Below are 14,582 nucleotides of genomic sequence, written 5' to 3' on the forward strand. Positions count from 1 at the left end.
GCTACTAGACTTAAAATAGTTTTGATTGAAGTCATTTTAACAATAGGAGAAAATATTTCATCAAAATCAATACCTTTCTTCTGTGCAAACCCCTTCACCAAAAGTCTAGCTTTGTACCTCTGTTTTCCTCCATCTTCTTCCTTCAACCTGTAAACCCATTTATTCTTCAATGTAGTTTTTCCTCCAGGCAACCTGACTAAGTCCCAAGTCTAGTTATGCATTAAGGAGTCCATCTCTTCTTCCATGGCTACCTCCCACTTCTTCCAGCTTTCAACCTGCATAGCTTCTTCATAACATTTGGGTTCTCCAGAATCAGTCAACAATAAATAATATAATGAAGGAGAGTATTGTTCAAGGGGTCTACTTATCCTGGTAGATCTTCTAGCACCACTTTCAGGTGTTTGGGGTGCCTGGCTCTGTTGTGGTGGTTGTTGTTGTTGTGGTTGTTGATTATTATTATTTGCAGGCACCTTTACTTTTTTAATGATTTCATCAAGAACTGCATATTTCTTGTTTTCTTTTTTCGTGTTTCTTTTCTTGCAACTGATTCTTATACAAGACATTTTCATTGAATATTACATCTCTTCTCCTAATGATTTTCTGATTTTCGTAATCATATAAGTGATAACCAAAATCATTAACACCATATCCAATAAAGGTACATTTCTTTGACTTTGCCTCAAGCTTTCTTCTGTTTTCTTTATCAATATGGACAAAGGCCTCACAACCAAAAGGCTTTAAAAAAGAGTAGTTTACCTTTTTACCTGCCCATGCTTCCTCTGGAACACCACCATCCAAGGAACTTGAAGGCCCTCTGTTTATTAGATAAACAACAGTATCTACAACATCTGCCCAAAATTGTAAAGGCAATCCTGCATGCAATCTCATGCACCTTGCACGCTCCATGATTGTTCCACTCATCCTTTCTGACACACCATTTTCTTGTGGTGTTCTTGGAACTGTCTTCTCTCTGCGAATTCCATGCTCTGAATAGTACCTATCAAACTCTTTGCTGCAATATTCACCTCCATTGTCTGATCTGAGACACTTTAATTTCTTTCCTGTCTCAATCTCAACCAAAGCTTTCCATTTCTTGAAAGTATCAAATACATCAAATTTATTCTTAATACAATAAATCCAAGTTTTTCTAGTTGCATCATCAATAAAGGTAACATAATAACGAAAGCCACCGAGAGATGATACCTGAGCAGGTCCCCATACATCTGTATGCACAAGCTCTAATTTTTCGCTCTTCTTTTCTTTCCCAACTCTAAGAAATCTGACTTTCTTCTGTTTTTCATAAATGCAATTCTCACAAAAGTCCAAATCAACATTCTTCAAACCCGGCAACAAATTCCTTGAGTGAAGAATCTTCATCCCCTTTTCACTCATGTGTCTGAGCCTATGATGCCATAATGTTGCATCTACTCCTTTGGAAGTTAAAGCATTAACAGAGTTATAAATACCATTACATAAATACAATGTACCAACCTTTTCGCCTTTTGCTATTACCAGGGCTCATTTGGTAACCTTCCAAGCTTTATCTGTGAAAGTTGTCACACAACCTTCACCGCATAACTGCCCTGTTGAAATCCAATTTTTCTTTAGATCTGGAACATGCCTTACCTCCTTTAGTAGCCATTGGTTTCCATTCTACTATTTTACAAGAACCTTACCCATTCCAACATTTTTACAAGGTTTATCATCACCCAAATGAACTTGTCCAAAATCTCCTTGAACATAGTCATGAAAGTATTTCTTATCAGGTGTGGCATGGAATAACTCCCCTGAATCTACCACCGAGGAATCAGTAATACTTTCGAAAGAAATAATCAAAGAATCTTGTAACACCTCACCTGTTACATTTGCTTCATGATTGTTTTCTTGTTGTGCATCTCCTTCTTTTCCCTTCCGAGATCTACAGTCTTTCTTTAGGTGTCCTTTCTTTCCTCATTTCCAGCACACTATCCCCGATCTAGAATTGGATTTGCCTTTCCTTGATTTACTGCGATATCCTGAGCTCTTTCCTCTTTCCATTTTTCTTCCCCTAGACTCTGCACTCAAAGCATTACCCGATGTCTCACCGGAGCTTTTCCGTTGCATTTCCTCGCTAAGGATAGCACCGACAACATCATCAAACTTTAAAGTACTAGATCCAGAAACAGAGTTACTAATGGCAACTACTAAACCATTCCAACTTTCTGGTAATGAGCATAAGAATAACAGAGCTCTAACTTCATCATCAAAGTTTACCCCTACAGAACATAACTGACTTGTAACAGTATTAAAATCATTTAAATGGTCTGCAACAGATCCACCTTCCAACATCTTCATATTAAATAATCGTTTCATAAGAAATACCTTGTTTGAGGCCGAGGGTTTTTCATATAGTTTCTCCAATGCCTTAATCAAACCCTCAGTCATTGTTTCCTTCGAAATGTTGAAGGCAACCGACGTTGCGAGGCACAACCATATTGTTCCGAGTGCCTTTCTATTGAGAAGGTTCCATTCTTCATTTGTCATTCCCGTCGGCATCTTTGTTTTTCTACCCAATGGTAGGTACAGATCTTTCTGATACAGATAATCTTCCATCTGCATCTTCCACAGCGAGAAGTTTTGGCCGTTAAATTTCTTGGCCATAAAATTTCCATCTTTCGCCATTGTTCCCACTCGAACGAGGAACCATTCTTTCCTACGAGTTTATCAACCAAATAGACCTTCGGCTCTGATACCAGTTGTTAGAAAATTATATATTACAGAGCAATGGAACACATAAAATATTATAGAAAACACATAAAACAAGAGAGACATAGATATACGTGGTTCACCCAGTTTGGGCTACGTCCACCCCGAACAGCCAGCCCTTCCTTTCTATTATCCAGCAAAATGAGGAGACACAACCTATAGTAGATCTGATGTAATATCCTCTGTTTTCTTCTCACAATCTCACCTCTCTACTTCTCGCTCGGAGAATACACATATATTACACAGACTCAATACAATGCCCTCATACAAAGAGAGGGGTTGCCTTCTAGGGCAAAAAACCCTCAACTAAACATAAGTTCTACGGTCAGATCATCTGCCTAATGAACGGCCTAGATTGACTAGAAATTACTATACTTTTACAAGGAAATTTTACATATGTTTTTAGCTTCGGGGGTGCTGCCCCCGAAACCCCCCGCAAGCGGGGCTCCCCAAAGGTCACAGCCGCCCCCCGTACCCCCCTCCATTTCGAGCTGGGGTCCAATGTGGCGATACCTTTGAATACAGAAGATAATCAGGCTCCACACCCAATAGGATGTGCCCTTTTTGCAGTAACTCCTGGATTTGCCGCTTGATATCCTCATTCTCCATAATGGAGTGGCGCTATATCAGCCCGTTGGGTAAAGGTGCTCCGAGAGTCAGATAGATTGAATGTTTAACCTGACAATGCAGTGGTACCCCTATGTGGGAGGAGAAGATGTCCCTATATTCTTCCACGACCACATCCACCTACTTCTGCTGCTTGGAGGAACCCTTCCCAAGGGCCATGGACGTGGCTACGACCTTCCCCTTACTTTGAGAGTGAATTAGAAATAAAGCAAACTTCCCAATCTGGGAGATGACCTTACTACATTTCTTAGCAGACATCAAAGAGATGGTGGTAGGTGGGGGCACCTAAGGTATCCTATATAACTTAGCACCCAAAGAAATAATAATAGAGTGAGGTTTAGACTCATATACAACATGTCGCCTCCATAAGTATGGTTTTCCTAAAAATACATCCCAAACTTCAAGAGGAGCATCATCACACAGTACCTCATCTATGAAGGCTTGATGTTGTAGGGAAGGCGACACTACTGGCTAACACGGAGACCTCGTCCTTGGTGAAGCCACCCGATGGTGTACAGTTGTGGACGTGTTGTAGTTAGTAGGCCTAGCTGCTTCACGAACTATGCTGAAATTAGGTTCTTTTGGCTCCCATTGCCAACAATGAACCACAGCGGAGAACCCTTCACCCACATCTGTCAGTGGAATAAGTGCTCCCCCTCTTCTGGATCTTCAGGCTCAATCTTCTGGATGTTAGTGGTGGCCACTGTGGCATTGGGCTCTGTGTCAATGATCTACTTCCATTTTTCATTCCCCTTATTGGGTTCTAACTAAAATTTGGAACATGCATCGGATTCAAAAGCCTTCAACTCGGCCACCAGTGACTGCTTAGCCCAACACTTACTTGTGTTATGAGTGGAGCTCTTATGGAACTCACACCACTTTCCCATGCCCTTCTTTGTCTTCGTGGTTTTGTCCTTTTCTTATGGCTTCGGTGGGTTATCCTAGGTCGCCCTGCCTTGGCTTTTCCCTTTGCTTTGCGGCTTGGGGCGCCTTTTCCTTGCTTCAGATTCGCAGATCTAAAGTCTCACTTTTTTGTTTAATATTATGCTCAATCTTAACAGTGTATCGGTACATCATGCCAATTGAGGAGATGTCCAGGAAATCCATCTCATCCTAGATGTACCTGTGTAGGCAGTCACGGTACTTGAGTAGAAAATGTTTCTCAAAATCCTTGATACATAACTTCGTGTGAAGGATATGAAAAACATTGGTAAAAGCTGGCATGTCTTGGTCCCTTACCTGTTGTAGTGTGGTCCACTTTATGTATTTATCCTCGTAGCTCCCGACATGGTAGTACTTCTCCTTGATAGAATCCAGGAACTAATTCCAAGTGGGTGAGACCAAAAATAGTGAGGACGTACTTTCATCCTTCTGCTCGCAGTAGGTTTCCCATCAGTCCTTGACATGGGGGGCGGCTTTGAGAAGAGCAAAAGTAATCTTTTCCTAACTAGAAAAATCATGAACATAAAAATATCCCTCTAGCAAATTTAACTATTTATCTACGGTGTCTGCATCTATCTGACCTTCAAATATGGGAATGTCAAAGTTAACTTGTACCTTAAAGGGTGTGGCACTTCCAGAGTAGCTGTTGGAAGTAGATGTGTCTCCCCTCGGTAGCCGCTGAACGATCTACGAAAATTTTTCCATCATCGTGTTCCTTTGTCGCTCGAGGGCTTCTTCGAGCAAGATTTTGATAGGATCTCCTGCCCCCTCATCTTTATTTTCTTACATCATGGGAGGTCTTTGGGATTTGTGAGGCTGGTCTTGCAAAGGTTCGACCAGTTCAAGCCCTAACTCCTTATATCCCGACCTCGTTGGGGACATGCAAAGAAAGACAGGGAAAGAGCATACCTCTCTAACACCACTTATCCAAATTTAAACAAGAACACAATAATTTACAGATATAGCCATAAATACAAAGATGCAGCAGAAATAACACTTCATTTCATTATCAAATACTGAAATATGCTTGCAAACATAATGGAAATAAGACTAACTCGGGCAATGGTAGTGTTTCTCTGAGAATAGATGGGGCGTCTACATCCTCTTAATTATGTTACAATAAGGCTCAAAGGCATATTTATTATTAAGAAACAATGTAAAACCCTAAACATCCAAAAATCTAACCTTAGGAGATGAAGCGCAAAACTATGGGCCCCGTTTGGGTAAATTGGTACGTCAACTTCCTGGGGTTGTAACTTTGGCATACGATCTCCATTCAACACGCACAATATCTTGCTAGAAAGATCTACCTGAGGAATACAAATATCGAGCAATAAAAATAATCCATTAGTTGATGTTGGCCTCGGTTTCCAAAAAAACGTCGTTTAGGGCCTCAAAACTGCTTCGGAAGTTCAGGACCTAAAAAACTGTCAAAAATAGTAAATTGTGCTACAAATAAGGAAACTGAAAAACTGAAAGAGACAGTGGTGGGGTTCCAAGTGGAATAGGTAGGTGGCCACCAAAATCCACTTGGATCAGTCCTCCCCCTTTAGGAAGCAATGGTCCCCATAGCATTGAGTGCCTCCATGAGATGGGGAAACTTCTATTGAAATTGTTCCCTGGTGAGCCACTTGCCTTGGTGCAGGACTTGGAAAGCTTTGAAAACCCAATATATTTGGATCATATTCTGGTGAGTTTTCTTGACCTGTGTGTCGATAATCCGATCATTTGTGGCATGTTCCATGCAATCTGGGTTTAACTCTGTTGGTGTGAGTTGTTCTACAATGTCTGATGTGTCCAGTAATGGTGGGAAGTATGGTCGAAGGCAGTCCACATTGAACATTTTGTGCAGGCCAAGGAATGGGGGAATGATGAGCTCAAAATCATTGTCTCACATAGCCTTGGTAATGGTGTAAGGACCATATTGGAGTGGTCTGAGCTTCTGATGGGGTCTGGTAAGGCATTCTTTCTGCAAATGCAACCAAACTTTGTCACCCACCTGAAACTTGTGTGGCACCCGATGTTGATCATGTTGTTGCTTGTACTTGGAATTTGACTTCTCCAAGATGTCGTGAACCTATTGGTGGATGTGTTGGATGCATTCAATAAATCTGGTCACTTTATCAGCCTCGGACAACACATGTGTGGATTTTGTCTGTGTAGTCACATGCAGCATGACAACATCAATAAGACACAATGGTTGAAATCCTAGATCGACTTGAAAGGGATTGTGAGCAGTCGAGCTATGGAGAGTTGTATTATAATTGTACTGCACATATAGAAGACTCTCATCCGAGATTCGAGGATGCTTGGAGTTGTACATGCGGAGTATGTTCATTATCATCCTATTTACGACCTTCGTCTCACCATCAATCTGGGATGGAAGGTAGTTGACTTGGTGAGCTTGGTGTCCAATAGTGTCCAAAGGCTTGACCACAATGTGCTCAAGAACCTACTATCCCAATATGATATAATGGCCTGTGGGATCCCAAAACGTACCCATACTCGTTCAAAGAAGAGTTTGGCAGTGTCCTCTGTGATGATACTCTTCTTGCAGATTGCCAATATAACCATCTTAGAAAATATGTCCATGACCACAAATACATATTCATTACCATGTTTGGTAGAAGGGAGGCTAGACATATATTCCATGGAGATGGATTTTGACAGCTAGATGGGAGTAGGCAGAGGAGTGTACAGGCCTTGGTTCTTGATGGATGGCTTAGCGATGGTGTAGGCAGTGCAGGATCTAATATATTTCCCAACATCCATCGGGAGTCTGGGCCAATAAAATTACTTTTGTAGTACAACCACAGTTTTCTCCACCCCAAAGTGTCCTGCGATCCGACTGTAGTGCGCCTCCCAAATCAGTTTGGCACGCTTGCTTGAAGGAACACAAATATGGCCTAGGTAGCATAATAATGCGTCCTGGAGGTGGAAATCGGGAACTTGTTTCCCATCTACTAGCATCTTGTATGTGGAGGTGAACTCTGGATAATTTTTGTATAGTTGCAGCCATCCAAAGGTCTGGTGACCACAAGATTTGAGGCCAGTAGTTAGTGTTGCAACTAGGGGCCGACTGAGGTAATCTACAACATGATTGGTGTTGCCCTTTTTGTATTTAATGTTCAAGTGGAATTGTTGCAGATATGTAGACCACTTCTGATGGCGATCATTTTGCAACTTCGCATGTGTTTGTATAAACTGAAGAGGTTGGTGATCAGTGTGGATGACCATCTCCTTCCCCGTAATGTAGTGCTTCCACTGTCTTCAAGCCTACACGATGGAATACATTTCTTTATCATAGGTGGGGTACTTTCGAATTGTATTAGAAAGTGTCTCACTATGATATGCCATTGGATGGTCGCGATGGGTGAGGACTGCACCAATAGCATAGTCTGAGGCGTTTGTCTCAATTTCAAATGGTTGTTGCAGGTCTGGCAGTGTGAGTACCAGTGCAGAGTAGAGGTAGTGCTTCAACTCAACGAACGCCTTCTGTTGGGACTCAGACTAGGAAAACTTTGATTTCACCCTGCCCTTAGTAATATAACTCAAAGGCCAAGTGATATGGGAGAATCCCAACATGAACCTCCGATAAAAATTTGCAAGGCCCAAAAAGTTGCAAAGCTCCATTAGAGTAGTTGGGGCTGGCTAACCCCGTATGACTTGGATCTTGGTTGAGTCCACATGCACGCCACATTCATCTATGACGTACCCGAGTATTGGACCCAACTCTTGCCAAAGGTGCATTTCTCCAAGTTGGCACACATTTTGTGCTACCGAAGTGTTTGAAGGACCTGACGAATGTGTTGTAAGTGTTCTTCCCAACTCTTAATGAAGATGAGGATGTCGTCCAGATATACCACCATGAACGAGTTGTTGAAGGGCCACAAGATGTCATCCATTAGCCTAATAAAAGTATGGGGGAATTTGTCAACCCAAAGGGCATAACCAACAATTCAAAGCGGCCTTCCTTGGATTTAAAGGCAATCTTCCATACATTTGTGGGCTCTATTAGAACTTGGTGATAACCAAACTTTAGATCGATCTTGCTGAAATACTTGGACCCTTTGAGTTAGTCTAGAAAGTCATCAATCTGTGGGATTGGATACCTGTTCCTAACAGTGATTTTGTTTAATGCCCGATAATCAATGCAGAGCCTCCAGGTTCCATCTTTCTTCTGTACCAGTACAATCGGGCTCCCACAAGGCGAGGAACTTGGTTGGATGTGCCCTTTCCGCAACAAATCTTGGATTTTCCGCTTGATCTCTTCATTCTCCATAATGGAGCGACGATATATCAGCCTATTGGGCAGAGGTGCTTCGGGAGTCAGATTGATTGTATGCTTGACCTGACAATACAAGGGTACCCCTATGGGTGAGGAGAAGATGTCCCTGTATTTTTCCAAGATCACATCCACTTGCTTCTGCTACTTGGAGGAACCCTTCCCAGGGGAAATAAATGTGGTTATGACCTTCCCCTTAATTTGAGAGTGAATAAAAAAGAAAACAAATTTCCCAGTTTGGGAGATGACCTTACTGCATTGCTTAGCAGAGATCAAAGAGATGGTGGTAGATGGGGCCACCTCCGGTATCCTGTATAAATTTTCACCCAAATAATAACAGAGCAAGGTCTAGACTCATATTCATCATGTCGCTTCCATAAGTATGGTTTTTCTAATAATACATCACAAAATTCAAGAGGAGCAACATCACACAATTCCTCATTCGTGAAGGGCTTGATGTTGTAGGGAAGGAGGAACTACTAGCTGGCGAAGATCTCATCCTTGGTGAAGCCACCTGTTGGTGTACGAATGCGGATGTGATATAGTCGGCAGGACCAGCCGCTTCACAACCTCTTCTGAAATGAGGTTCCTTTTGGCTCCCGTTGTTGATAATGAACTAGAGTGGAGAACCCTTCACCCACATTTGTGAGTGGAATAGACCCCCCCTCTTCTGGATCTTCAGGATGAATCTTTTGGATCTTGGTTGTGTCCACCATGGCACTGGGCTCCACGTCAATCATCTACTTCCCTTTGTCATCCCCCCTGTTGGGTTTTGACTCAGAGTGAGAACATGTGTCGAACTTAGAAGCCTTCAACTCGGCCACTAGTGACTGCTTGGCTTGACACTCACTTGTGTTGTGAGTGGAGCTCTTATGGAACTCACACCATTTTCCCGTGTCCTTCTTCGTATTCGTGGTGTTTTTCTTTTCTTGTGGCTTCGACGAGTTATCCTGACTCACCTCGCCTTGGCTTTGCCCTTTGCTCTGCGGTTTAGGGGTGCCTTTCCCTTTCTTCGGATTCGCGTATCCAAAGTCTCACCATTTTTTTTTAAGCTTCTGCTCAATCTTGACAGTGTAACGGTACACAATTCTGAGTGAGGAAATGTTTAGGAACTCCATCTCATCTTGGATGTACCTATGTAGATAGCTACGATCTTGAGTACCAAACATTTCTCAGAATCTATGATACCCAAATTCGTGCAAAGGGTATGAAAAAAATTGCTAAAATTTGTCACATCTTGGTCCCTTCCCTGTCGCAGTGTGGTCCACTTTATGTATTTATCCTCATAGCTCCTGACAAGATAGTACTGCTCCTTGATGGCATATTGGAACGAATCCCGGCTAGGTGCGGCCTAAAATAATGTGGGCATACTTTCATCCTTCTTCTCGCAATAGGTTTCCCACCAGTCCTTGTCGTGGGGGCAGTTGTGAGAAGAGAAAAAGTAATCTTTTCCCGGCTAGAAAAATCATGAACAAAAAAAATATCCTTCTAGCATATTTAACCATTTATATATGACGTCTGCATCTATCTGACCCTCAAATATGGGAATTTCAAAATTAACTTGTACCTTAAAGGGTGTGGTGATTCTAGAGTAGCTGCTGGAAGTACATGCGTTGTCCCTGGGTAGTCGTTGAAGGATTTGGGAAAATTTGTCCATCACTGCATTCCTTTGTTGCTCAAGGGCTTCTTCGAGCAAGATTTTGATAGGATCTCCTTCCCCCTCGTCTTTCTTTTCTTCCGCCATGAGAGGCCATCGAGATTTGCGAGGCTGGCCTTGCAAAGGTTCGACCAGTTCAAGCCCTAACTCCTTATATCTCGACCTCGTTGGGGACATGCAAATAAAAACATAGAAAGAGCAGGCCGCTCTGATACCACTAACTTGAATTTAAAAAGGAATGCAAAAAATTATAGATATAACCATAAATACAAATATGCAATAGAAATAACACTTCATTTCATTAATATCAAATACTGAAATATGCTTACAAACTAAATGGAAATAAGACTAGCTTGGGCAATAGTAGTTTATCTCTGAGAAAAGATGTGGCGCCCACATCCTTTGAAATATGTTACAATGAGGCTCAAAGGCATATTTATTATTGAGAAATAATATAAAACCATAAACATCCAAAAATGTAACCCTAGGAGATGAAGCACCAAACTATGGGCCCCGTTTGGGTAAATTGGTACATCAACTTCCCAGGGTTGTAACTTTGGCATACAATCTTCGTTTGATGCCTACAATACCTCGTTAGAAAGATTTATGCAAGGAATACAAATTTAGAGTGGTCAATATAGATTACAAATTTATGTTTGCCCCATTTTCCCCAAAAAAAAATGTCGTTTAGGGCCTCAAAACGGCTCTGGAAGTTCACGAACCGAAAAAACTGCCTAAAATAGTAAATTGTGATACGTATAAGGAAACTGAAAATTTGAAAGAGACCGTGGTGGGGTTCCAATTGGAATAAGCAGGTGGACACTAACATCCACCTGGATCAGTCCTCCCCCCTTAGGAAGGAATGTTCCCCATTGTGTTGAGCACCTCCATGAGATGGGGAAACTTCTGTTGAACTTGGTCCCTGGTGAGCCACTTGCCTTGGTGCAGGAGTTGGCTAGCTTTGACAACCCAATATAGTTGGATCTTCTGTTGGTGAGTGTTCTTGACTTGTGTGTCCATAATCTGATCAGTTGTGGCATGTTCCATGCAATCTGGGTTTAACTTTGTTGGTGTGAGTTGTTCTGCAATGTCTAATGTGTCCAGTAATGGTGGGAAGTATGGTAAAAGGCGGTCCACATTAAACATTGGGTGCAGGCCAAGGAATGGGGGAATGTTAAGCTCAAAATAATTGTCTCCCATAGCCTTGGTAATGGTGTAAGGATCATATTAGAGTAGTCTGATATTTCGATGGGGTCCGGTAAGTTGTTCTTTTTGCAAATGCAACCAAACTTTGTCACCCACCTTAAACTTGTGTGGCACCCAATGTTGATCATGTCACTTCTTTTACTTGGCATTTGACTTCTCTAGGATTTCGTGAACCTGCTGGTAGATGTGTTGGATGCATTCAATAAATATGGTCACTTCATCAGCCTCAGACAATACATGTGTGGATCCTGCCTATGTAGTCACGTGTGGCAAGGCAACATCAATTAGACATAATGGTTGAAATCCTGGACTGTTACAGGTCTATTTCGGCACATCACTCTCGACATTCAAATCAGTACAATTAGGGCCCATCAAACCCTAATTCAATTGTTACATGCCCTAGACAAGTCATCATATTGAATGCTTCCTTCTATGAAAGTTTCCTGGCCTGAAGCCTTGCCAAAATGCCTCCTTGGGACACCAGCACAACCTTGGTCAGGGGTAAATGCGCTGCAAAGTAGTCAGGCCCACTATGGCCTGCACTACAATGCACTTAGGCCCTCTTTGACCTGCGTTGGGCGAGATTGAGCGAAATTTGCATAAGGTTCTGGGAATATTCCTTCATTCGAGATGATTCTAGAAGGATCCCATCTCTTATCTCCTATTATGAGCTTGAAATTGGATAGGCTAAGCATCCATTAACCTACTATCCTCTCATCCCTTTCTCCATGGAAACTAACTCCAAGTTTGGAAGGCCATTCAATACCCTCATTTATGACAAAACCACCTCTATTTCCTATAAATTGAGCACTCATCATAGTGATCAGGGGGCTAGAACCTGAAGTTTGTAAGGAAATTATGTTGGTTTGAGAATTGAGTTTATGTCAAGCAATGTTATGCTGCTGGATTGGTGTGCTTTTGATGTGGTGAGGGTTGGACTAAAGCTGGAGGAGTGGCACAAGATCGAACTCTATTTGGTGAAACTCTTCCTTCTACATTAATAAAGAGTTTATTCCTTTTCTCATATTCTTTTTCATATCTATGATGATTATGTGTTTCAATGTCTTCGATTCCATTGGTTTATAGTAGATAGATCATGTATGCTTGATCGTTTGTTGTTTCTGTTTCTGTTGACACAGGTACCTATTGAGTGATTTTAGTTCAAGAGGGAGCGACGAGAGCAATTCAGAAGGGATCAAGGAAGCGAAAGACTTCAAGTAAGTTCCTTCATCTCATCTATCTACTATAGGAAAAGGTTAAACTACTTTCTTTATGTTGTGTTAGGTGTAGCTACCCACCTAGGAAAAATGTGTTTATCCGTAGATGAAAATTCAATATAACAAATTGGCGACCATATTGGGGAACGAATGTCATTCTTGGTGGCTTACCCTTATCATATTACACCCGAGTAGACTTTGCTTGACTTTATTGATCTTATTTCAGTTTTTTTTAAGTGTTTTTAGTCAAAAATTGTGCTTGAATGTCTCTTGATTTGACTCTCTGGCACCAGCGCAATGTTGGTCTTGACACAATGTGTTGCAAAGCAGCCCCTCCCTTAGAGACAATGCATTACAGTGCACTGTCTCCCACTCTGGCTTGTGCTGATTCCTCTTAGGCTAAAAAACCCACCTTTGGTTTGATTTTTCCAAAGTTGCTTCTCATGTGTTTGTTGAAAGATCGATGATTCTTGTGGTTCTAAAATCAAGTTATATTTCTCCTCCTAGCCCTACTTTGGCCTTGAGTGTTTAGTGTTTCTTACATGATTTCTTTATCATTATCAATTCATTGTCAAAGTTAGCTTATATTCAATTAATATTTTATAAAAAGGAAGTGTCGTAAAGTTCTCATTTCTTTCAAAAAGGAGTTGTCGTAAAGTCTTCATTTCTTGTGAAAAGTATTGATTCATTGTATGTGCATTTAGTTTCCTTTTGTCCATCTAAACATTAAGGGAATTGAAAAGAAAAAATTGCATCGTGCATATTGTAATTTGTGAATGCTTGTAGGATTAATAAGGGAAATTGCATTAGGTGTGCTCTTTGCTCTTTGTCAAAGATCTGATTGCTCTATCCCTTACTAGCTATGGTTTTCATTGTTAATTGAATGAAAGAATGTTTCTCATGTTAGTTTCATTCTAGGAATTTCAAACATACATCACGTGGTGAACCTTGAAAGGAAAATTCTTAAGAAGATCAACTTAAAATTTATTTGAATTAACCTAATGGAGCATTGTAACTTAACGAATAACATTTAGAGGTTATAGGCTAAAGATGTGTTCCAACATCATAAAACATAGCAACTGTCGTTAATTGTCTATGATACATTCCGAGTGTGATACCTCATTCCACGTACGTAATTATATCGTAGCTCGTCCACATACCTTTAGGTATATAAGGCGGTGTTATAGTACGAAAAGTATAAAGGAATGCTCTCACTGTGCGATTTCGCATTAGACAGCGCTAACATGGATTGGGCCTCCACATACTTTCGGGTATATATGGGAGGACTACATTAGGCTGCTATCCATCCTTAGGTAACCGAGTCGGTCGCCTTGTATTATGTGATACACTGAAAACAACATTCGGAGAGATTGCCTGCACGTATGTTAAGTCCTTGGTTTATTGAGGCAGTATATTGCAGTTCACAGTTACTTGGTAATCCTTTTGCCTAGATTATCCCTCTTTTGTTTTATTATGTTATTTTGATTAAATAAAATTAATTTACCACATATAACATCCTCCACGTCACTCCTTAGTTGATCTAAGGTTGAGACATATGTCAACAACTCCGGAGTCCACTTATCAAGGAATTCCTTTTGATGGGAATCCTAGTCCTTTTCCTCCTTTCGGAAATATTGGTGCTCCATATATGGCTACATTATCCCTTCTAGGATTTACCATTGGCTTGCCAGTATGGTTTTTTTCAACCTCCTTGGTTCAAAATGTTGTGATTTCTCTGCAATCGAGTATTCCTACAACTGGACAAAATCAACCTCCATTTGATCCTAAAGTTGATCCTTTACCTTCTTCGTTGGTTGTTCCTTCCTCCCCTTCTTCCTCTTCGCCTGGTGAAAGTATTGACACTAGTAACCAGGTGGATAAGAAGAAATATAAAGGGAAGAAG

Source organism: Pinus tabuliformis, chromosome 8 (genome assembly GCF_031772625.1).
Source record: "Pinus tabuliformis cultivar Carrire ecotype Pingquan chromosome 8, CPIR1, whole genome shotgun sequence".
Lineage (NCBI taxonomy): Eukaryota > Viridiplantae > Streptophyta > Pinopsida > Pinales > Pinaceae > Pinus > Pinus tabuliformis.